Raw genomic sequence first — 26,801 nt, forward strand, 5'->3', positions numbered from 1 at the left:
AGTGAAAATCAATTTTCTAACTCCAACAATATTCTTATGCATTTTATTAAAAACTAGTTTTAAAATTATTATCTCTAAGGTTTTTTCCGTAATTTTATTGAGAGACAAGAAGCAATGAGACAGTTTCAAATCAAATTGGTATGACAGTTTCAATAATTAACACATTGCATACTCTCTTCCTAGTGGTTATTTGCTGTACAAGATACAGACATGATATCCTATTTACAAACACTATTACAACAAATCCCTCTATTCATTAAGAGAATGTAACTATATATCTATCCTAACCATTTTGAATACACAGATACAAAATGGACAATCATCTCTATCCCCTTTTTTAGTTCTGTCGTTTGAATATTATAGGTGTGTTAACTCAGCAAAATATTCCAAAAGAGTCCAGTAGTCCATAATAGTACTGGGTCTTCCTCTTGACTGGCAGTGTCAGAAATTGTTGACCTGAGTCCCCTACAGCTCAACATAACAGCATGGCTTTACTTCTTATACTTCGTTTTTATACTTTTCTGCTGGATGGTTAAGACCAAGATAAAGCAAGACCTACGCAACAAGAGTTGTAGCCTTTGGATCTGATAAGGTCAGTGAAATCCCCTCAGGATTTATCCTGAGATCCTGTACCTCAGACTGTAGATCCTTTGTCATTGGCAGCCATGTGGATGAGTCATGGCCATTGCTTGGCCAATGTGCTCTCTGTGAAAGCCTGAGAGAATGTTTTCTCTCCATGTGACTCTCTTTAGGCACACTCTACATCATCGATCATTTTCCTCTTTGGCCCCATAATCTCCTTGATCAGAAAATTTGGGACACTACTGAGTTACGTGACGTTACAGTACAAGTTCTCATATGTCCTGAGTCTTAATTGACGCTGGAAGGCTAGGGCCAAAATGTTGGCTTTCCTTGTGGCCCTCCTTTTTCTCTAATTTTGGTCTGCAAACTTACGTTGTTAACCCTCCAGAAGACGAGCTTATTGTTATTACCATACCACCTAGGCAGTTAAGCTTAACCTCACTATCTGTCTGAATATCAAACATCTTAGGCATAACATGGAACAGGTATTTTTCATCAAGTATTGATATGTTGAACTTTAAGTCCCTACAGAATATGATGAAAAAACATTTAAAAAATTAAAATATATTTTAAAAATAGGCATAAAGAACATCTCTAAGTTTTTATATTCCAGAGCTTAAATTCACTAGAAAACTCTGTATTCTCTCATATTTCTGCTATATTTTCAGCAATGCAGTATGTCTATTACTACCATTTTGCTTATCTGTCTGCATGTAAGTAATAAAGCCACCATGCTGTTGAAGCCAGCCTAGACTCCGGCTCAAGCTCATCACATATAACACATCTACCTTAAAAGCTGTGTGTCTTCCCAAAAGCACACTTTGAAAGCTCTGCTAATTCTACATAATAACACACTCACGACAGACAACATTTTGTTGTTACTACTGCCTTATCTTCTGCTCCGATGGCTAGATTAATGGAACTCTGAATGGGAGTAAATATATATTTTAGAAAGTAAGGCATAAACACAAGAGTTACTAAGGGTAATTCTAGTATAGAATACACACTTAGCACTTGGTCCCCAGTACACCATCCCACACAGAAAGGCCAAAACTCAATATGAAAGTATCAACAAGGACATTTTAAATTTGTACTGATACTCCTTTTCCTGTCTAGTAATTTTTGGTGATCTTTATATTTCCTGTAACATTTAGGATGGCACAAAACGAATGAAAGGTATCTCTGAAAGGAAGGCGGGTTAGAAGAAGGAGGGATGGTTGATCAAGGGATTAGCTAAGGGAAAAATAATGAAAACACAGGAAGATTGTAGTATGGATGATTCTGATTGGGAAAACTAAGTGAATCTGTTCATATTAATGTGTGCGAAAAAAATGGTAAAATGTTTTCAAAACTAGCCCATCAGAGAGTTTCCACATGAAGGTTTTGGGTTATAGCCATCAGAAGTAAATTTCAACTTAACAGTGAACCTATGTTGCCCTGACTTCAGCGGCCCATTCTACATGTAAGTATGGAGCCTACCCTATGAAACGAGATGTCTAACTTTACACTGAGCAGTAAATGACACGTGGCTTTTTGTGAACTATCAAAAAATTTAAGTTTCTAGATTAGACAGTGCTCACAGCCCTATAACTATACCTTACAACAAATGCTCATCTTCACCTGAATCTTTACATCTCTCAGTTAAAATTAAGTATCTGACATCATACATCTATGACCAAAGAGGGGATTCAAAGTCCAACAGATACTCATTTGAAACATGCTTTCAATAGTACGTAACAGTGTATTTGTACCTTATGAAATATACTATACCTTATTCTAGAGGAAATATTTTCTCCATGTTAGTATTGAAGAATTGAGCTGTACTAGATACATGAATAATTTTTTACCTGCCACCTTCACCTTGTCTTTCCACCCCAAATCTCTTAAGCACAAAGAAAATATACATATAAATAGACCAAAAGTTTATATAAATTCACTTTACATAATGCAGGGAAAATTACATTTCAAGACTATAGGATCAAGCAAATTTACCTAATACTTGGTTCTTGTTTTGATTATCAGTGCCAAGTAAATTCTATTGGCTAATTTTAAAAATGCTTAAAATGTGAGACTGGAATGGAAATATGGATTTAATTGTAGATTAAATACAGCTCACTCAGTAAAACAGATTTTGCTTTTTTAAAAATCACACTGCAAAATTCCCATTTCCGTATATTCAGATCTGGAATTTGCACTTGCATTCATAGACACAACTCTTCAGTAAGTCTAAGGAAATATAATTCATCATGTTTTGCATAAAAAAGTATACTCAATGAAATTGTCTTTAAGAGCACTTTGTCCATAATATTGTACATTTAAAACCCACAATATATAATATGTCCTCCTTGGCCTTGAAAATGAATGAAATATAAGCTTATATTTGAAATGATTCTGTTGAACTTCTTTACAGTCCTTCATTCCTTAAATTTCAAAAATTTCCCAGAGATAGAGTAAAATAATATATCTCAGAATGCTAAGTAATTTTATAGCAACCATATTTCAAAAACCTGTCTGCTGCAAGAAATGGGATTTATCCAATACACCATGGATCTACCTGTAACCTAAAATTTCTGAGCAACCCATTCATTTGGGACACCTGTCTCTCAGGAGCTTTTCCTAGTCCCCATTTCTCTTCTCCAAAAGTTCTTCTACTTCTATTATTTCAAAATAATAATAAATTTCTAATACTGTAAAAGATAAAGAGTACTGACTCATAATATTTGATGTTTATAATGAAAAAAATACAAATGACTATCCCCTCACGCTTCTGGCCCCCTAAAAGTAAGTTTCAGATGAAAGTTCCAGAATGGAATCTTGTATCGTTGAAGTAGCCATCAAATTTCAAATAAGTCATCATATTTCACAGTTTGAAATAAAAGTTAGGGGTTAAAAGTTAAGACTAGCTAATAATATAATGTTTGATTATTAAATTAATTTTAAAGTCTTCAAATATGAGTATGATTTTAACATATTACACTTACTATCACAATTATGCCTGTCAGTGGGGCTATTTAGGAAGAAAATGGAGCTCAGTGGTTAAGCTCAAGGTCTTCAGAATGGCAAACTGCCACTTATTTAATATGACCTTGGAAAAGTCACTTAACCTTTCAGAGCTTCAATTTCCTTATCTGCTAGTCTAGAGATAACTGAAAAAGCACTTATACAATGCCTGGCACACAATAAGAGAATAATAAATAATAGTTGTTCTTATTACTATCATTAGTGGAATCTTTTCAATTTGCACTTCTAAGAGATACAAAATAGAAATGGCTGTATAATCCCTAAAAGTTTACTTTAAAAAAAAAACCAAAATCATATTTAGTTCTTTTCTATAAATGAAAAATCATGATAGCACAAGAGCTGAATGCCTGAAGAAGGTAAGACAGATTAAAAAACAAAACAGACAAGATCTCACAGTGATTAATATCCTGGAACAATTAAAGAAAAGGGCCACACACACAGGGAAATGAGTAGCCAGCTAATAAAATTGTGTCTCAAAATAAATGTATAAGCCAGGAAAATGACCTTCAAAAGTTCTTGAATTTAGAAACAGAAAACTAATTTATATAAAATACAGTTAAGTAGACAGATTGCAAATCTTCTTTGCTTTCTGCATAGCTAACACAAAAACATATCCAATATGCTAGTATGATCCAGTAAGGATGTAAGCAGTTGTTATACCTTCAAAATTTTCTTTACTGGATCCCAAGAACATTCCTATAGCAGTAATAAAATAAATGCGAAATTCCAAGAGTTACCCTTTGAATCCTACCATGTCTGAATACATAAAATATCCAATAATTATTTTTCATTAACATTTAAGAGCATAAAATACATGGTATAAATTAACTTCACATCTAGAAATAAGCATAAGGATTTAGAGATTTCAAAAACTGAATATAAATATATTCTTGATATTTATTATCTAATAATTACTTCAACATTCATTCATTCAGTCTTCACTATACAGCAGGGACTACCCTAAAGATCAGGGATACTATTGCGAACAAGACAAAAATGGTCCCAAAGTTAGTGAGGTTTACATTGTAGGTGGAGAAACTATAAATAAATAATTAAGTATATATAAAGTGCTAATAAATATTATGATGAAAACAAATCTAGATTGTGTTATAAGGAATGACTGAGAAACTACCCAGACTGGTTGGACAAGAAGGGTTGATTCATTATATTTTCAAGTATCTATCTCTGTTAGTCTGAGATTTGCTGCCAAAATCTATAGTAACTTTTCTCTTTTACTCTATTATGCTAGTTTGGTAACAAATGAAAACTACTATGCTCAATTATTTTACATATGAAAATAAGTGCAAATATTTTGGCAGAGCAGGTTTAACAGATTATAATGAACTTACCTAATGATGTACTTAAATTCTTCCCAAATATACATTAAATATCAATAAACAGATTCCATCATTGTACTTTAGATGTTATTTCCAACATATTTATAAAGTACTTGAATAATGAAACAAAAGCATACGCAAAGATAGAATATTTTATTTTAATTCATTCATTTCACCTATTGTTTTTATAACTATGAAAAGGATTATTTAGGGCCAAGGAGATAGCTCAGCAGCATAAGCACCTGCCTGGCAAGTGTAAGGTCCTGATTAGATCCTTGATACAAAAATTAGTAACAATAATAATGATAAATAAAAAGGGTAATTTAAAGACAGTTGAATTTTCTTTTAAAAAATCAACATATTCCAATATAAAAGTTTCAGACTTTAACTTACCTGTGCCTGTATACAGGGCAGAAGATTTATAAATTTGTAGCCAAATTCAAGAGAAATCTACAATATAAACAAACAGATAAACAAACATGAGTAAAATCTGCATTTGTTAGAGCTGATGTGATTTTATATCAATATACAAATACTAGTTAATTGGCATCAGAATAAAAATATTCGTTAATAACAGACTGTCAAATTTCATTGTAAATCAAGATGCAGACTTGCTGTATTTCTTGTATTTATACAAGACAGTGTAAAAACTGCAGAGCAAGATTTTACTATGAATTATGAGGTTTCTCCACACTTTGGGTTCCCATCATTGCATCTCAACTGCTTGTCCATTTATACTAACTCTCCCTGAAAGACTGAAAGCTGCGTAAAAGCAGAAAAGGCCTTAGATATGATACTCATTTCCTTCCTATAGTGCTAGAGCCCACACAGGACCCAACACAAAGTAACAAGCAGTAAAGCTTTGCTGAATAAATAAACAAAACTCACATAAGAATATTATTTGCCATGATTTGTAGTTTAGTTATATGGAACTGAAAAGCTTGAAATTACTATAATAAAAATCTACACAGTAACTATTTTTAAAAGTACAAACTGACTAGTTATCAAAAAAGTATAAGTAAAAACATTATGACAATAGTAATTTTGTAGAGCAAAAGGAAATATTAAATTTTATAAGAAAGGAAGAAATGAATATTTAAAAAAATGAAGACCACTAAAGTCAGTTTCGAGGTCTATACCCCAGAACAAAGAGCTCAAGACTGCAACTCTTTCTCTGGTCCTTGTACCATTCTAGAAGTTTGTTTCCAAGATGGACGATAACAAAATATGAAGAAATACATTTTTATGGCATTCTATCTATACTGTTTACTATGCTCATTTATTTTATAGATATAAGAATAACTGAGTGGTTGCTATTACTAGTGGTATTGAAAATGTGACTTCAAAAAATAGCAATAAATACTAGATTTACTTCAAGGAATATTTTTACAACTGATCTGTAAGAGGTTCTTTTATTTCAGAGAACATCAATCAGTAATAACTTATAATTTGGATTCATTTTCAAACTTAACATAGTGTTAATTCTCTTAAGAGCCTTTATTTCTTAGAACAAACAAAACCTAATATGAAAAGTTAATTTGATACGCAATTTACTATTTCCAGAACACTGGAAACATCTGATTTTGAAATCTAAGTGGCCAAAAGAGGAGAAAAATAGATAAAAACTGGGTTTTAATTTTTAGCAGAACAAAACCAGTCTTGAAATCATCACACATAATAAAATAGATATAGGGTATTAGACATAATTCATAAAAAAGGGAAACTGGTATGCAAATAGGAAGTTACCACAGTAAGTGAAAGAACTATATTCTGCTCAAGTGGCTGTCAGTGTGCAATAAACCATCATGTAAGAGGAACCATCCATTCTTTCTAGCACTGCTGGGTATACATATTCATTATGCTGCCCTAATGTAAACCAATTATAATTCCACACCAAGAACTAATTTGTCCAAGAACATAACACAAGCAACACTCATGAGCTAAAACTTGTGATATTAGCAGGGATGACGATGCTAAAGGATTACTTGCTCTATTACTTAGTAAGAATTATTAATATGCAAATACAACACGAAGCAATGTGTCAATCCTTATATTAAAGATGTACCAAAGATACAGATTATTTCCAAGCATCCAATGTTTAACATCCTTAATGTAAGCTTTAAACAAGAGGAACTACTAAAATAGAAACACAGAATTACAAACTGTCTTCTGTTACTTGAAATAGTAGCCATTTAGTCAGCAGTGCAAGTAATAAGAACTCTAATAAATAAGTATCCTAGGCAGGGAAGCAGACTAAGCACCTGCTAGGCAAGAGCAGGGATGCTGTGTCCGCCCCACCCCTGGGGTGCACTGAGCCGAGCACCAAGACCTGGACTGGTGGTATACTCCTGTATTTCCAGTGCTGGGAAGGTTGAAAACAGGAGGATCACTATGAGTCCTAGCTGCAGAGTGAGACCCTGTACCAAATACATAAAAATCATCACCATCACCATCATCCTGTTACTTGTCTATCAGCTCTGACAGTTCACGACACTCCTTTAGGATGAGCTTCAAGGGAAGGAGAGGATAAGACAGTCCTAGACTTGGCAGAGTGACAGAAGTAAAGTGAGGCACCTTGCAAGGACAGAGTGGGAGACTGCACATCTTTCTGAACTACCACTACTACCATTTCCATGTATGGGCAAAAAGATATGTTCCTTTCAACAAAGCAAAAGGTCAGTGTTAGAAGGCACAAAACTACTGAAAGAAAGTAGCGTTCAGCATCCTCAGACAAACCACATTTTAAATTCTGTGCTATATAAAGATTACTGGTATGGGCCACTATTATTATTAGAATAAGGGTAGGTACATGGACTCAACTATGAAATAAAAATAATGCCCTCTAACATCTGAGAAAATTTAAAAATTTTTTTCATAAGAATAATGATCTATTTTTTGCATTTGTATTTATTTATTCATTTTTTAAATATTTTTTAGAACCAGGGATCTAACTTGGGACCTTGCGCTTGCCAGGAAAGTACTTATGCCACTGAGTTATATCCCCAGCAACAGGAGATAATTATATAAAGCACCTGCTATACCACAGGCATTATAATTGTGATCCTACATACTGCTGGCTTGAACAGTTAACAAAATACAGAAAAATAGCCCACCTTACCACAAATAGAAGGGTTTGGTTTTTTGGTTTTTTTCCCCTGGAATGTCCTCATAGCTTTGTCTGCCCTTTTACTCTCTAGAGAGATGTAAGCTGTAGAGACTGTCAAAACATTTCTGAGTTAGGTTACTTTAAAACAATATCAAAGATGAAAGACTTACATTACCTATTTCAAAACTTACTATAACTTAACAGGAAACAAAGGAATAGGGTATTGGCATAGGATGAACAATGGGACAAAACATAGCCACACAACTATGCCAGTTCACATTAAACAAAATGTGTCAGGGTAAAATCAATGAGGACAGCCTTTCTAATAGATGGTACAGAAGACTGGCTAGACATATGAAATAGAGAAAAGAATTTAATCTGTACCTTGCATCACGTACAAGGATTAACTTGAAAAAGATTGGCTCAAGGATCTAAATAATTAAAACTTAGGCTAGAGTAGGGTGGGAGAGGCTACTCCATGGCACAGCACATGCCCAACAGGCACATGGCCCTATGTTGGTTCAATATCCAGCACCATCACCAAAATAACAACAAAACTTTGAAACCCAATGAAGAAAGCATATGAAAAACATAATCACCCATTTTTTTTAATGAGCAGAATATATTTATTGAGGGAAAGAAAGCTCCTGTCTAAGAGAGGGACAGGAGGGGGGGCCTGAGATGGCAGTTTGCCAGGAAACTGTCTCTTCCAGGGACTTTTATAGTGTAAAACCATGGATAATCACCCATTTGGACACAGCAAAAATATTCTATATATGACAACTAAAGTATAGACCATAAAAGAAAAAAATGATAAATTCAAATTCATTGAAATTCATTATTTCTGTTCTTCAAAGACATCTTAAAAATAAAAACAAAAACTAAAGATTAGAAGAAAATATTTGTAGAATTATCACCTATCAAAGGACATACATCTAAAGAGAGTAATTATCTGATAAATGATGTGTCTAGAACATATAATGAACCCATCACTCAAAGTAAAAAAAACCCTGGTAATTCACTGTTATGATTTAGTTATTACAGTGCCCCCCAAAAGCCTCTATTTTGCAAGGCCTGGTCACCACCCTGTGGTACAATGATCAGAAAAGATGGTGTAATCTTCGAGATGGACCTTAGTGGAAGGAAGCTGGGTCAATTAAATATTATGCTTTTGAAAGCGATACTGGGATCCTGACCCCTTCCTCTGCCCTGCTTCTGCTGCCATGAGGTGGAAACCTGTGCTACCTGCAGTCCTCACTGTGATGTCCTGCCTTCTACAGGTCAAACAGAGACACAGCCAACTGATCATAGAATGAAATGCAAACTGAAAGCCAAAATAAATTTTTAAAAATCAGTTTTATTGGCTCACTTTGAATACACATATAGAACAATCACATTCATCACAAGAAATTTGTATCTCCACCTAATACAGCTTTTCTCTCCTGTTTTCTTTATCCCCATGGCCTCAACAGCATCTGTTACTGGTTGACTTCTTGATGACTGCTGCTCTTGCTGGAGATGGAATCTCCGTGTTGTTGTAATTTGCGTTTCTTGAAATATCCATAATGATGAACATTCTCTCATATGTTAAGTTGCTGTTTGTGCTTCTTCCTTCAAGAAGTGAACACTCATTTCAGATGCTCATTTGTGGATTGGGTTTTGAAATTTGAGGTGTCTCTTTGATAGATTAGATAATTGTACTGCTAGAGATAATTGAGCTGCTGGAGATTATAAGGACCCTTAAGGAGGAAGCTGGGGAAAGGGTCCTTAGTGGGTTGGACTAGGGGTGCAGTTTATATGGGCAGGCAAAGCTTCATGTTGAGAGAGAACTGTTGTTGCACAAAAAGGAAATGGCAGTTAGTCTTGGAGGGGCATATTATTTTGGAGCCCAGCACCATGTTGGATCATCACCATGATGACCTTGGCAGAGTTCTATACGTACAGAAACCCATCAATCTAAATATTAAAACAACAACAACAAAAAAGTGGGGCGTGATGGCACAAACCTGTAATGCCAGCATTGGGGAGGCAGAGGCAGGAGGATCATTGCGAGTTTGAGACCAGCCTGGGCTACAGAGTGAGCTCAAGGCGAGCCTGAACTGCCCAGTGAGACCCTGCTTTAAAAAAAAAAAAAAAAAAAAAAATTCTGCTGGAAGATAAAATAGGTAAAACTCTTGAAGACTTTGACATATACAATGACTTTATGAACAAAACCCCAGTCATACAGGAAGTATTACAAAGTATCAACAACTGGTATCACATGGTACTAAAAAGCTTCGTGCACAACTGTATGTGTAGGGTAGCTTGGATAATTGCACTGCTACTTTCTGCTGGTTTGTTGAAAGGAGCAGTTAATGTTTAAATTTTTTTCTCCTTTTTAATTTTTTATAACTTTTGACCAGTTTTGCAGGCTTATATCTGATAATCTGAACAACTGATTTGAAGACAACAATATACAGTATAACAACCATTGTTAAATTCCTTTAAAAAAATTAAAAAGGAAAGAAACCACCACTAGACTGAAGAGAAAACCCACAGAAGGGAAAAAATATTTACCAGTAACTCCTCAAACTAAAGACCAATATCTAGAATATACAATAAACTCAAGAGCCAGGTGTGGTGGAGCATGCCTTCCAGCCCTTGGGAAGCTAAGGCGAGAGGATCATCTACATTCAAGGCCAGCCTGAATTACATTAAATAAGACCTTGTCTCAAACAACAACAAACTTGATTAAAGAGACACCTCAAATTTCAAAACCCAATCCACAAATGAGCATCTGAAATGAGTGTTCACTTCTTGAAGGAAGAAGCACAAACAGCAACTTAACATATGAGAGAATGTTCATCATTACGGATATTTCAAGAAACGCAAATTACAACAACACGGAGATTCCATCTCCAGCAAGAGCAGCAGTCATCAAGAAGTCAACCAGTAACAGATGCTGTTGAGGCCATGGGGATAAAGAAAACAGGAGAGAAAAGCTGTATTAGGTGGAGATACAAATTTCCTGTGATGAATGTGATTGTTCTATATGTGTATTCAAAGTGAGCCAATAAAACTGATTTTTAAAAATTTATTTTGGCTTTCAGTTTGCATTTCATTCTATGATCACTTGGCTGTGTCTCTGTTTGACCTGTAGAAGGCAGGACATCACAGTGAGGACTGCAGGTAGCACAGGTTTCCACCTCATGGCAGCAGAAGCAGGGCAGAGGAAGGGGTCAGGATCCCAGTATCGCTTTCAAAAGCATAATATTTAATTGACCCAGCTTCCTTCCACTAAGGTCCATCTCGAAGATTACACCATCTTTTCTGATCATTGTACCACAGGGTGGTGACCAGGCCTTGCAAAATAGAGGCTTTTGGGGGGCACTGTAATAACTAAATCATAACAGTGAATTACCAAGGGTTGTATCAGCAATAAAGGTTTTCTTTTTTCACCTCTGTCAGTCTCTCTCCACAAAACCTTACAGAGATCTTTGATCCATTTAGATTTTAGTTTAGTTCAGTTTTAGCAAGGATAAATAAGTTTAGTTTTAATCTTGAGCATGGAGAAAGCCAGTTTTCCCAGCACCCTTTATGAGAGGCTATCTTGCGTGCAGTGACAGTGTTTGGTCCTTTTATCAAAGATAAGGTGGCTAAGTATGTTTGGAGTTGCTTCTGCATCTTTCTAATTTGTTTCACTGATCCTGGTATCTGGTTTTTTTGTTTTTGCCAGTAGCAGGCTGTTATCATTATAGCTTTCTTTGCAGTATAATTTCAAATCAGGGATTGTGATTCCCCTACCTTGCCTTTGTTGCCCAGAATTACTTTTGGAACTCTGTTTTTGTTTGCAAATGAATTTTAAGATTGTTTTTTCTAGTTCGGTGAGGAATGTTCTTGGTATTTTGATGAAGATTACATTAAATCTGTGTAAGTTTTTGAAGCATTTTCACTATATCAGTTCTGCCTATCCATAAACAGATGCTATCTTACCATTTCCCAAGATGCTCAATCAAGCTTCTTTTTCATATTACTGAGGTTTGTTCTTGTTTTGAGACAGGGTCTTGCTGCATAGTTTAGGATGGCCTTTAACTCACTATGTAGCTGAGGCTAGCCTTGAACCCACAGCAATCCTCCTGACCTGTCTCCTGAGTGTTGGGATTACAGGTGTTAACCATAAGACCTAGCTAATACTGTAGTTTTTGATGTACAGATCTTTTTTCCTTTGTTAGATTGATGCCTAAGTATTTCACTTTTCTTGATGTTACTGTGAGAAGTGTTAAATGATTTCTCCCTCAATTAGTTTGTTACTTCTGTATAGGAATGCTTTTGTTTTCTGAATGTTAAACTTCATATCTTGTTACAATGCCAAATACACTTATTAATTCTAGGAGTCTTTCGTTGGAGGTTCTAGAGTATCATGTCATCAGCAAATGTTCACTTCTTCCTTCCCTAGATATATTCATGTCTTTTTCTTCTGCAGTTGCTCTGGCTAATATTTCCAGCACTGTATTGAATAAAAGTAATGACAAATCTTTGAGGGCCAGCCAGATAGCTCAACGCATTAAAGTGCCTGCTTAGGCAGACACAGGGACTGGGATTTGATCCCTGGTGTGCCGTATTGGTCCCACCCCTGGTGCATGCTGAGATGCCAATTGAGATTGGGCATGGTGGGGTGCACCTGCAATCCCAGCACTTGAGAGACCGAAAACAGGAGGATCACTATAAGTCCAATCTGTGTAGTGAGACCATGTTGATCCTGTATTAAATACATCAAAAAAAAAAAAAAAATTGGACAGTGGACATCTTTATCTTGTTCCTGAGTTTAGAGCAAAAGCTTTCAGTTTTTGACCATTCAGTATGGTTTTGGCTATTGGTTTGTCATAGATGGCGTTTATTAGATTTAGATGACTAATTTTCCGTAGGGTTTTTATCATGGGTGTTGGGACTCTGTCAAAATGCCTTTCATGCATCTATTGAAATGATCAGGTAGGTGGTGTTTGTCCTTGGTTCTGCTGATATGGTGTATTACATTTACTGATTTGTGTATGCTGAACCATTTCTGCATCCCTGGGATGAATCCTACTCAGTCATGGTGTATAATCTTCTAAATGATTTGCTCCACTCTGTTTCCCAGTATCCTATTAAGGATTTTTGTGTCTATGTTCATTAAGAAGACTGGCCTGTAATTCTCTTTTCTGGTTAGATTCTTCTGGTTTTGGTATCAAGGTAATTAATGTTTACTTCCAGGAATGAGTTTCAGTGTACTGCTTTCCTTTCAATTTCACTGAAGAGATGGAGGAATACTGGCATTATAGCTCTAATAAATTTTTTGTAGAATTCAGCACTACATCCATCAGGACCGAGGCTTTCCTTTGTTGGTTGTTTTTTCAATTACTTCAATTTCACTGACTGCTATTGGTATATTTAGGATTTTTATACCTTTCAATTTTTTAAAAATTATTTATTTGGTACAAGATCTTGCTTGCTATGCAGCTTGGAGTTGCTGTAATTCTCCTGTCTCAGCCTCCCCAGTGCTGGGATTACAAGCGTGAGCTACTACATCTGGTTTCAGTGGCTGGCACAACATGCCCAAAGTTTCTGGGCCGGCATCACATGCAGTACCAGGAATCAAATCTGGGTCCTTGTGCTTGCCAGGCAGGCACTTAGACTGCCGAGCTATCTTCCTAACTCTAGGATTTTTATATCTTCTTGATTCAGCTTTGGCAAACTCAAATTTATCTAGGAATCTGTTCATTTCTTCTGCATTTCCCATCTTATTACAGTATAGGTTTTTTAAGTACTTAATGATTTTCTGGATTTCTGTAGGATCTGTTATGATCTCACCCTCTTTATTCCTAAGTGCATGAATTTAGAGTCCTTCCTTCTTTGGATTAGCCTGGTTAAAGTTCTATTTTATTTAACCTTTCAAAGAAACAACTCTTTAATTCACTAATACTTGGTATTGTTTTCTTAGACTCAATTATATTAATTTCTACTTAGATCTTTTACTGTTTCGTTCCCTGTATGTGCTTTAACTTGCTCTTCTTTTTCTAGAAGTGTGTCTAGTTGACCTCTCTAATTTGGTACAGTGAGGCATTTGAGGTCCTCATTACAATTATATGCGCTTAAGTGATTTTTAAAATCTATCAATGTATTTTATATAGTCGGGTATGCTGATATTTGATGTGCATGTATTTCATTATTTTTCTCTTTTTCTTGGATTAAATCATTTCCTTGACAAATAGATAGTAACCTCCATTGTCTTCTGATTGGTCTTGGCTTGAAATTTACTTTGTACACAAATAGCATAGCTATGCCTGCTTTATTCCAGTTTCCTGTTGTATAGAGTACTGTTTCACATACCTTAACCTTAAGTCTACAAATTATTGAGTTAAATATGCTTTTTGTATGTAGTGTACGGTTGAATCTTGTTTCTTGATCCATCCTGCTATTTCTTTTGATTGGTGAAATGGAAGCATTTCATATTGATGTTTTTTATTGGCTCATTCTTGTCATGTTATTTTCCTATTGTTGGTTCCTTTTCTTTGCCTTCTATTTAACTGCTTGCCTGGCCTGGTGGATTCATTTTATTGGGTATCATGACATTCTTTTCTTGTCTTTTTCTTTAGAACTGTTTGAAGTGCTGGTTTAGTGGTTATGAATTCCTTCAGGTATTCTTTAGAATGGAACTATTTCTCCATCAATTTTGAAAGACAATTTGCATCAATCTGTATTGGAGATCATTTTCCTTTAGGTCTTGAAATATTTCACTCACTCCAAGCTCTCCTGGACTTAAGTGTCTGCATTAAAAAGTTTAATGCTATTCTGATGTACTTTTCCTTTGTAGGTGATTTGTTTCTTTTCTCTAACAGCTTTTAATATTCTGTTCCTATGTTGTCTTTCTGGTTCTTGACTATTATATTTCTTGGTATAGTTTTTTTCTGATCATGAGTAATGGGAGTTCTATATGCCTCTATTTGTATCTCAAATTCTTTTTCAATGGTTGGGAAGTTTTCTGCTATTACTTCTGTGAACATGGTGTTTTTTTTTGTTTGTTTGTTTGTTTTTTTTTTCACGTTCTTGTGTTATTTTCTGATCTTTCATTGATTCCAATTAATCTTATGGCTGGGGAGATGGCTCAGTGGAATAAGTGCTTCCCTGGCAAGCACTAAGGGCTTGAGTTCAATTCCCGGTTCCGCCAAAAAAACAAAGAAAAAGCCAATTAATCTTATGTTATTCATCTTTGCATTTTCTAGCAGCTGTTGGAATGATTTTTCATGGTATCATGCTATTTTTAAGAAGTCTTTCATCATGAGGACTAACAGCAAACCTGTTTTCCAGATCTGATAGTCTACTTTCATTCTGATTCTTGTACATATATTTTGAATAGAATTTTTAATCTCTTAGATAGGTGTTTGAATCTGTTTTATAGAATTCAGTTCTTTGCTATGTTGGACATTCATAGTTTCTATCATTCTCTTAAGCTACTCTATGTTTATTTTTTTTGAAGTCTGCATCTACTTCAGATTCATTAATTTTTTTTTTTTTTTTTTTTTTTTTTTTTTTTTTTGCGGAACTGGGGATTGAACTCAGGCCCTCGCACTTGCCAGGGAAGTCTACTGAGCCATCTCCCCAGCTCCAGATTCTTTAAATTAACCATATCTTTCATTATGGTCATCATCTCTTTAGTCATCTGAGTAGTTATTTCTGATTTGTCTTTTTCTAGACACTCATTCATCTATTTTGTTACATCCATTGCTACCATGTCAAAAAGTTCAACTGAGTGGCTTTTGATTTTTTTCCCCACTTCAATGTACCCTGGATTTGCCTTGGAGAAGCTGCAGGTTAGGGGCTGCTTTTTATTTCTGTGTTTTATTATTTTCTATTTTGTAAAATACTTTTTCTGCATTGATAGTTGTTGATTGTTTTTCATAAGCAGCTTTATTACTCCTCCCCTTCCCTCCCCTCCCATCCCCTCTAGTTCTGGAATACTTACGTATTCCAAAACTAGATTACTCTAAAGATAAAGAGAGACAAAATGCATACAACTGAACAAAACTCTTTTTGTACACATAAATGAGTGCTTTTTATAGTATGTAAAATAACAAAACATTTTTAAATGCTAAAAAATACAATAATTTTTAAAAATTTACCTGAGTCCCTGTTCTTCCTCTGTGATGGCTCAGACTATCTGTGAGCAGATGTACCTAAAGGTATAAAGGTGGGTCTAGCCTCAAACTCACGAGCAAGAGCCATATAAGAGTGCCAAGCAGCAGGATGAGTACAGTTAAGTGCTTTGGATCACGAAAAATAAATCGTATTGGTTGATTAGGGCTGAGTGATCAGGGCTGAATGTGTTAACATTAAATGTATAACATGTCATTTTATTCTATTTATTTTTAAATGAATGATTATTAACAGATGCAGAGGAAGCAAAGTAAGTTGGGAAGGAAATAAAGTGACGTCTGCAATACTGGCTAAAAAACATTTTAAGGGGCCTGGGAGATAGCTCGCTAGAATAAGCGCTTGCCTGGCAAGTGCAAGGGCCTGAGTTCAATCCCCAGTTCTGACAAAACAAAACAAAACATTTTAATTGATAAGTACAAGAAAAAGAACAGGTGTATACTTTTTGGTTTCTTTTTTTTTTTTTTTTTTTTTTTTTTTGGTGAAACCGGGGATTGAACTCAGTCCTTTGTGCTTGCCAGGGAAGCGCTTATTCCACTGAGAGAGATCGAGCTCTGGACCTTTCATTTTCTGTTTTTCTTTTTCTTTTTTTTTTTTTTTTTTTTTTTTTTAGCAAAGGTCACGGTACAGAATTTACTGGAATTGTTTTGCTAAATAATTCATACATATTCAATATCACTGAATAGAAATAATATTAATTCAAAAATACACCAAGACTCAAATCAGTGTTCTTAAAAAAACCCAAAAGCTTCTTAGTGACTGTTATGTTTAATAAATGGAATGTTATCTTTAACAAATCAAGGAAGTCACATGTATCTCAGTCAACCTCACACTTTTTGGTTTCTTAACACAAGGTCAGCATGGACAGCTACTGTAGTCTTAATCTATGAGAGCACTGAGCAGAAGGGCCTTTCTCACATGTGCACCTAGTTCAGCCTTCACGGCACCCTGACATAGCACCGCTGCGCCTCCACACGGCCCAACACACTCCTGGGAAGGCAAGTTCCTCACCTAAAGCCACACATTAGCCAAAGCCAGATTCATACCAAGCCAGCCCAACTGCAGAGGCCATGACAGCTCTTATCCACTAAGTAGTTTTGGAAGGCCACAGTTTTGATGATGTTATTTTTTATTTTATTTTTGCTAATTTGATCAAAATATGGCAGAAATGCAATCACTTAGAAACTGTCTTCTCAATAGTTTTTGGTATAGTTCTGCCAGGAATAGCAAAAGCATATTCCCTATATCTTGTAACACTGAATGGATCATGGAGATAGTTATTTTTCTTAGCCCACAGGTAGCCACACAATTTTGTGAAAGTTGCTACCAAGCAAAGGAAGTTGTTCCCAACAAAGTAGAATTGATACATGAATTTAAAAAATATGTTTTTTCAATCTCAAACAACCAACTCCATTTTTGGTAGATGTTATTTGTAGCTTTCTCACTGCTTGAACAAAACACCTGACTATACAGTATAAAGTTTACTTAGACTTATGCTGTCCCAAGGCAGGAATGGCATGGTGAAAGGACATGAAAGAAAAAAGCTGCTCAATTCATGGTGGCCAGGAAGCAGAGAAAGAAGGAAGAGTTGGAAATGAGAACACACCCTTCCAGGTCACATCCAGTGATTTACCTCTCCCATTCAGATGCCACCTCCTAATTAGAATAATGAGGATAGTGCTCCTACAATCCAACACTTTCACAAAGTCCTGCCTCTGAATATGGGAGGTTTTTAGGGTACATTTTATATCTAAATGCAAATGGTGGACAATTACAAATATGGTATATGGTGCTGGAAATTGCTGGCTAACCAACAGGAAGCACTTCAAATACTTTACTTCATATTCTAACTCAGGACTACGATTGTCCACCTTGTTATTTTAGCCAGCACCACCACTCCCATCATCAAGCCAGACAGAGACGGGTTAGCTGAAACAGAGAAAACATAGGGTATGCAAGGAAAAGCTAACAAAGGATTCTTTAATTCAAGCACATATAAATATATATCTACAACTTACACCTATAATGTGTGATTACTAATTTTCTGTTTTGTTAAAAACACAAAAACTATCAATTAAATATACAAATACACCTTTAGCTCAGCATATTTCAAGTCATATAGCCTCAAAACACAAGTCACTTTCAAGATTCAACTATGAGGACCACTTCAAATCATTTAACCAGATATTATATTATATATAGATTACATAATTATTCATACAATGAAAATATATCCTACAATCACCAGGCATTATGGCACATACTTGTAATCCCAGCACAGCTCTTAGGAGGCTGAGGCAGGATGACGGTTTTGAGTTTGAGGCCACTGTAGGATACATACTGAGTTCAAGAACAGTCTGAACTACAAAAATTAATTAATTAATGGTAAAATACAAGGTTTCATTGCAAATGACAATAATAACATAAGGCTAGGGAGGTAGCCCAAGTGGTATAGCACTTTGCTACAGGTGCAAGGCCCTGGGTTTATTCCTTTATACTTCAAAGAATAAAAAATATCACTTGTAAGTAAGGAAAAATAAAGATTTTGTGCTAGATATAAATAAATTCTTCCCAATCAATAGGTTAACAGTGCTAAAGGTAGACCACTAGACCACAGGAAAAAAATTTAAATAGGTTATTATGTACTGCAGACAAGTTCACATTTTCTAGAAAAATTTTCAATTTATTCCAAGTGGCATTCAAAATTAATTTAAAGTTAACATTAAGATTTTATTTTAATTTGAATTAAATGCTTCAGAAAATACAATTAATCCTAATTTAAACAAGTAGCTATAGTTATATCATCTGCACTAAGTATATATTCATAAAACATTAAAACATATAGAAAAACACACATACGAGCTGAAAACTCTTCAGATACAGTTCAGTCCACATCCACAATTTATATGTCTTGATATAATGGAAAATAATATATCTATCACAGTCACAGATCTTTTCATGTCTAGCACAGGAAACCATTCAGAATCATTCATGTCTAACACAATAAAGCTACTAAAGAAAAAAATACTAAGCAAAGCATGGGATTCTTGCCTGCAGATAGGGGCAAAAGTTAACTTCATATCTGTAAGTTCAATGTACTAGACTCAAAAGAGAACTAACAATACTAAATTTGAAGTCTAACCTAAAAATATTGTTTAACTCAATAGACAGGGTTAAGATCACTTAGGCAAAAGATACAAAGGAGAGTTGGGAGCCTAGCACAGGACCTGAAGAACTCGAATACTGTAAAACAAGAAACAGGTGAAAGACTTTGAAAGAAATCATCTAAAAGGTGAAAGACCAGTAGAAGAAGATATTACAAAATCCAGGAGCAGGTAGTTTCAAGGAGGGTGTAGTCTACAGATTGATTTGGTGTCCCTGAGAATTAACCTCTCTACTCTTTTGGCAACTAGGCACTACTATTCCCTTTATAAGAACAGTTTTAGCAGAGAAAGATATAAATGAAGCTGGAGAAGGCTAATGTTCTGACAAATGACGAGGAAATAAGGGTTTGGATACAGTATATCCAAATGGTCACTATCACGATCTTACACTAAAATTTATCTTTCCCTCCTGGCAGGTCCGTAAGAGTCACGGCAAAGTTTCAACCAATTTCTCAGTAAGGTGACAACCTGCTGCTGTACTTGGGAGCTGTAAGTCCAGATTCTGGGGCATTACTGGGTGCCTGGCCTGAAGATTCACATAAAGTTCATAGCTGGGAAAGAGGGAAAGATGTCTCCTTTAAAGGGAAAATGTTATGTAATACTTAAAACTATCAGAACAGATAACACAATCTGATGTCAAAAGAAGTTGGGGGTAGACCTGGCTGTCAAACTGATGTCCATCTGACTAGGCCTTATATTTTTTGATTTCTTTTCTTGGCAACTGTCACATTCCTCTTGTGTAATTCTTAATACAAAAAATATAATAAAGCTACAAGCTACAGTTCCCCTACTATGCAGCAGAGCAGAAGAATTAATTATTCTTATCTATTTATATTTTGGTACCCCTGCCCGATTCTTCTATCCTCTAGTTGCCACTATTCTCTCTTTTATAAAATCAACTTCTTTTGGCTTCTACATGAGAACATGTAGCACTCATATGTTGTCTTGCCTCACTTTACTTAACATAATGCCCTCTTGTTTCATCTATGTTGCCACACATGATGAGATTTCATTCTCTTTTGAAGTTGATTAGTATTCCTCTTTTTGTATATATTATATTTTTAAAAGCCCATTCATCCACTAATGGACACTTCAGTTGATTCCTTGTCTACTGTGAATGGTACTGCAGTCAAAACGGGAACAAAATGCCCTATTTCCTCTGGCTATATGCCCAGTAGTAGAATAGCTGGATCATATGGTAGTTTTATTTTTAGTTTTTTGCAGAAACTCATACTGTTTTCCATAATGGTTGTACTAATTTACATTTCTACCAAGAATGTGCAAGAGTCCCTTTTTGTCCGCATCTTCACTAGCAATGTTATATTTTTCTTGCTGATTACAGCCATTGTAACTAGGGTAGGATGATATCTCATTGTGGTTTTGATTTACATTTCCCTGGTGATTAGTGATGTGAGCACTTCTTTTTAGATATCTATTACAGTCTCTATATTTTTTCTTCTCTTATCTTTTGCAAGACAGCACAAATTCACCAAAAACAGCAAGCATGAAATGAATAGTTATTTTTCTTAAAGTTGGAAATAGCTATGTGTATATAATAGGTTTTTATGGCTGTAATTTTTATTACATGTTATTTGACTAAAATTATGATTACGTATGATGGAATTAAGTATTTTACAGTGTCCTACAAAGAATATGGTACTTTAAAAGCCAGTACCAAAACTACTAAGACAAAAGCTTTTGCAACTCACTGTGCTGAACAACAGCAAGTTTATGCTTGGAGTAGCACCCAGCCAAATTTTCGTCATCTCTTGTTATAATTTCAGTGAGTCGCACCATGGTCCAAGTGTTATTCAGAAGAAATATTATCAAAAAAGAGACTTCATTATAAATTTGTTTCACAGTGTGGACCTACATAGAGTTTTGTATCTTGTTAAAAATTTAAGATGTTTTTTGTTTCACTAAGTGCACAGGTTCTATCAAAAACATCAAGAATAACGTGGAAGTTTGGACCCTCTAGCAATAGTACAATTCTGGGAAAAAAAAAAAAGGGTAAGATTTCAAAAACCCTCAGAAATAGTTTATTTTAATCATTTAGTTTCATAGATGAGAAATTTAGACTCAAAAATATAGGTTTGATATCCCCTTTTCAGAAATGCTTGGATCTAGAAGTACTTTGAATTTTTTTCACATTTTTGAAATATATGCATATATCTAACGAGATACCTTGGAGGTGAGACCCAAGTCTAAACACAAAATGCCTTTAGGTAACATATCTATCTTTTTCACATGTATCTTATAAAAAGAGACTTAAGGTAATTTTATAAATTACATTCAGTGTATCTTGTGTTTTGATCCATCCACAAACACAAGTGTGAAGTTTTCCACTTGGGGTATTATACTGACACTCAAACAGATTCTAGAGCATTTCAGATTAGGGTGCTTAAGCTGAACTACACTTACTGACAACAGTGCTCTCCCAGTCATTTTGGTCAGGGGAGTTTCTATGAACCCAGGAACAAATAAAGTGAGAAGGAATCGAACTGTGAATCAAGAATCAACAGACAAAATATCTAGTAATACAAAACATAAATAACACTGGAAAGATCTGGAGATGATTCATCCAACTTCCTAAGCATAGAAAATCACAAAAGAGCTATTTTTTCCTTACTGTATTTCAAACTTTAAGTTGACACAAAATAACTGTACATACATATTGGATATAGTGCGAAATTTTAAAAAATACATATAGTGTACAATGATCAGATCCAGGCAGACAACATGTCCATTACCCTCAAACATTTTTTTTTTTCTGTTGGGAACAAAATCTTTTCTACTAGTATTTTGAAACAATTATAATTAGTTGTTGTGAATCATATTTATTTTATTGTGCTATCAAAAATTAGACTTTATCTTTCCTATTCAAATGGCCCTCTAACTCTGTTAGCTAGCCCTTTCCCTTCCATTCAGCTCTTCCTTCTACTGCTTTCAGCTTCTGGTGACACTATCTACATGTTACTTCTGTGAAATCAAGTTTTTAACTTCCATATGTAAGTGACAAATACAGTCTTTGTCTTTCTGTGCCTAATTTATTTTCCATACCATAATCTCCTCTAGGCTCATCCACATTGCCACAAATTCTGGACCTACATCCAAAGGAAAGGAAATCAGAGTATCAAAGAGGTAGCTACACTTCAGCTATTCACAATTGCCAAGATTTGAGATGAACTGGTCTGATGAATACATAAAGTGCGGTATATATACACATATGACTACTACTCAATCATAAAAAGGAAGCAGCTGCATTTTATAAAGGAACAGAATCCAGTTATTCTGCTACAAATTGAACATGCATATTTTAATACTTCTAGTATTTCCACAGATTGGTACGTACTAATTCCATTTTTTTTTCAGATTTTTGTTGTTGTTTTTATTTTTGCTTTTCAAAATAAAATAATATTAAATAAAAAATAGAATTTGAGAAAGGGATAAAAATTGTCTGGGAGTTTGTACTTGCTTACTGTAAGCCCTGGATCCTGAGTGGAACTAATTCCATTTTGTACATGAAGAAACTAAGTCAGAGAAGTAAAATGATTTGCTCAAGTTAAAGCAAGAACTGCTGCCAGTTGAATCCAGGTCTAACTTCCCCGCCTCTGCGCTCCCTTGGATGCTTCACGATCATTCCAGCTCTGCATTCCATCTTCCCAACTCATTTCCCTCAAGAGAACAATGTGATATCAAGATGTTTTCTAACACCTAGTCTTTACATAAACAAGCTGCAATGAATTATCCCCAAATATTTTACTAACAAGATTATTTGATTATTGACTTGCCCCCATATAAGCAAAAAAGAAAAAAGGAAGAAGTAATAGTATATTGCTGGATGGAAGACAGAATTGTGGAGAAAAAAAATGTAAGAGGCCGTGATGAGAAGAAAAACTTAGCTGACATTAGTAACATTCTTAAAAAAGAAAACAGCCAGGTGTGGTAGCTTAAACCTTTAATCCCAGCTCTCAGGAGGCTAAGACAGGAGGATCTCGAGTTTGAGGCTATCCTGGGCACACAGAGAGTTCCCGGCCAGTCTGCCAGTCTGGTGGGACACCGAATCAGAGGAAAGGACAAAAAAAGAAAATAAAACAATTCTGAAATCTAAGGGGGAAAAGAGCTAGGAAAACAACCTATTGTGGCTATGTTTTTGTCTCAAACTGGAAGTCCCAGGCACAAAGAATGCACATAACATGTCCATAAAACGCTTTCACAACTTCAGAGTTTTGTATTTTCATTCTAATGCAGATCTAAAATTACTAAATGCCTGCCATTTAATTTTAGTACTTACATTTCTGCTTTCAATTCTGTTAGAGACTGGTATTGGTATTTTATTTTCTTTGATATCAAGTTCTAAGGGACAAAATTTCTTATAAGGTTAACTAAAGAAAACTAGGGGGGGAGTTGAAACACACAAGGTAAAAGTAGTACATACTGAATTCAATATAACTTGAGCTCAGCATATTATAGATAACGACTTAGCAACTTTGTTAGTGCCAGACAATATCACATGATACTGTTAATTTAAATCTTGACTTGGTAGTTTTATGTATAGTTTGTAAATCTGTTTTTTTTTTAATAGCTTCTAATAAAAGTAAAGTCTTCACTGAAAGGGACTCCAACAGCATACTACACCGATCCTTTTCATAGAAGCTATTACTCAAGTTAATTTTCTCCATGACTTACATAATAAATATGGCTATAAAGTGTGGATTTTCATTTATCAAAAGCTTCACTGACAAATGTAATTAAAGCCAGACAAGTGGCTCCCAAAATGTGACTCTGAAGTGTAGCTAAAGAACCAAGTTTCTATCCATGCCTATAACCCCAGAATCTGGGAGGCTGAGGTAGAAGGATCAACATGAGTTCAGTCAGGCTGGGCTAAAAAATGAGCCTAAGATCAGCCCAAACTTCATAGCAAGAATATGTCTTTAAAAAAAGTTCCTATGGAATGCTTTTTTCTACAAAGCTAAATCTTTAATTAGAATTTAAGGGTCTATTTTTATTATTAGATTATGAGCTTACTGTTTTGTGGTATTAACTGTCCATTTATTTCCTGAAGTGGTGATAGTAGTAAGTACTCATTTTTGTTTTCATGACTTTTATAAATGCAAAATTTTATGTTCCTATGTCATTTCTGCAGATTCTGGAGAAATTTCTGCTATGAAATGATTATCTCCAAATATGAATGCCCTAAAGCTACTCATCATGACATAGTGTATACACACACATACACATACACACACACACACACACACAGATGTAGATACACAGATGTGAAAACCTAATCACTTTGAGCATCAATTCTCTGTCTTCTAATCCCATCTAGGACTAAAAGCACTCAGACAGTTAGGCCCCATGAAGATATGCAGGTAAGATCAACATGAAGACAGGAGAAGGTAACCATAGTAACCAAGTAAATAGTTTTGCTTTTACAAGTAGATACATACTTTCCTAGATATACTAGAATAAACCATAAGCTTGGTGTTACTGATGACAAGATATCAAGCATCATGGCACAAAGACAAGCCATCTATGTATGCCTTATTCGGACTCACAGAATAAGATATGATAATAACAATAAATTGTTGTTTGAAGCAAATACAAAGTCAGGATAAAAATGGCTGTTTGTATACAAAAATAAGAACTTTTAAAGAAAAAAGAAGTATCTTAGGAACAGTAGGTGGAAACCAGAATGACATCAAACACAAGAAAGATTATATACACAGCTAAAGAAAAGCCTATTCATTCATTTATGCAAAGAATATTTACAGTAGCTAGATCACTAGCTCAATTCACAATGGCGTGATGTCCAAACCTTGGTGTAAACTAAAAATGTAAGTTGAAAATTTATTTAATAATTTAATCTGTTGAATCTTATCATTTAGTAATGTGCTACACTGCAGAACCCCAGTTTTTCCCCCCATGGCGACAGGGCTGAGTGGAGCTACAGCTCTCTGACCAGCTTGGTGTAACATGAAAAAGATTTACCACATACCATTTAGCCCAGGTAAAGGTCGAAACTCAAAGTATGGTTTCTACTAAATGCATGTCACTTTTACACTACTATAAAACAATTTCTAGGTTCAACCATTATAAATCAGGGGTCTTCTGCAATGCTGTAAAAATTATCAAAGTCCTGCCTTTGAAGAATGTAGAAATGTATCAGTGTCTCCCTATATACCTTTAAACATTTTTTTTCCCAAGAATAGCTAGCTTTTCATGAATATAATAGACAATTCAAGTCAAATCAAAATACAGACGCATCTCAGAAAAACCTCGGTCTGAGTCCCTCTATGAGAGGAAAAAGAAGACTGATTCAAAATCCCACAAAAGCTCATGTGTAGTCTATAGCATAAAACTTGCTTTAGTTAACTATAGCATACAATAAAATGTTTGGGTTGTCATTTCAGACTATAAACTCAAGAAATACATAACTAATCCTCTTTATTTTTTTCTTCACAAAGTATCAGGTTAAAGAACCTCTTAAAAGATACCACTACAAGCAAGCTTAGTAGACCTTTTCTAGTTACTGCAGGCAAGATTCTGGAACCCAGAACGGGCACAAGTGAGGTCCATAGAAAGCTGTTGTTTTAACAAGATTTATTTCTGTCTAGGTGTGCTGCAGTTTAAACAAACACACTATTTCAGTGACTAAAATAATTTTAACTACTTCTTTTATTAAAGCAAAGACAATTTAACCTTTCATAATATTATTCTCAGGGTTCTAAAATTATTTGCTTTTCTATTTGCAGCATTTCTCTATTCAAATTGCACAGAACTCCCTTCACTAATACACAGAGAAAATTATTTTGACAAACACTGTTAAACATAGGAAAATGCTTGATTTCATGCTGTGGAGAACAAAGCCATAAACCAGTAAGTTCATTGTCTCTTGGACAAAGGCTACATTTTGTTGTTCTTTTCCCCTGCCTTTGCTTATTATTTATTTACTCATTCATATAGGCATCCTTGCTATGTGCCCAGATTAGCTCAAGCGATGATGAACTTCTGGTATCAAGAGATCCTCCCACTTCAATCTCCTAAATTGGACTACATGTGAAAAGCACTGCCCACTGTACATTAGTCTTACAAATCACTCTCATCTAGCACAGCACTACTATACAAGGTATGCAGCAAGTGTTTGTTAAGTAATAATATATCTACCTGGCTTTGTAATAACTATAGCAAAGAAGAAATGACATATGTTTTCTAAAATAGTCACAAAAAATACCTGTCCTTGTCATTTTCTCTTCAAAAGACTGAGAGCTATGTGATAAGAGTATGTTAACACATTCTGTGTACAATGAACATCAAAATAGTAAAAGTGACAACAAAATAGTAACCTAAATTATAACTGACCTAATTTATCAATTTCAGCAATTACATGTAAATATATCAGTCAAAAAAAAGGGACTCCAG

General features: G+C 34.9%; 1 protein-coding gene across 5 annotated transcripts in view; it reads right to left on the bottom strand.

Moving 5' to 3' along the window:
- Window positions 1-26,801, bottom strand: part of Ncoa2 (nuclear receptor coactivator 2) — a 375,936-nt gene that overhangs the window by 245,187 nt on the left and 103,948 nt on the right. For all 5 annotated transcript variants that reach the window (XM_023722410.1, XM_023722409.1, XM_004637535.2 and 2 more), the window contains exon 2: window positions 5,334-5,390. The gene's annotated coding sequence lies outside the window, so the exon portion shown is untranslated. The remainder of the gene's footprint in view (window positions 1-5,333; window positions 5,391-26,801) is intronic.

The sequence above is a fragment of the Octodon degus genome, unplaced genomic scaffold (genome assembly GCF_000260255.1).
Source record: "Octodon degus isolate 3935 unplaced genomic scaffold, OctDeg1.0 scaffold00091, whole genome shotgun sequence".
Classification (NCBI taxonomy): domain Eukaryota; kingdom Metazoa; phylum Chordata; class Mammalia; order Rodentia; family Octodontidae; genus Octodon; species Octodon degus.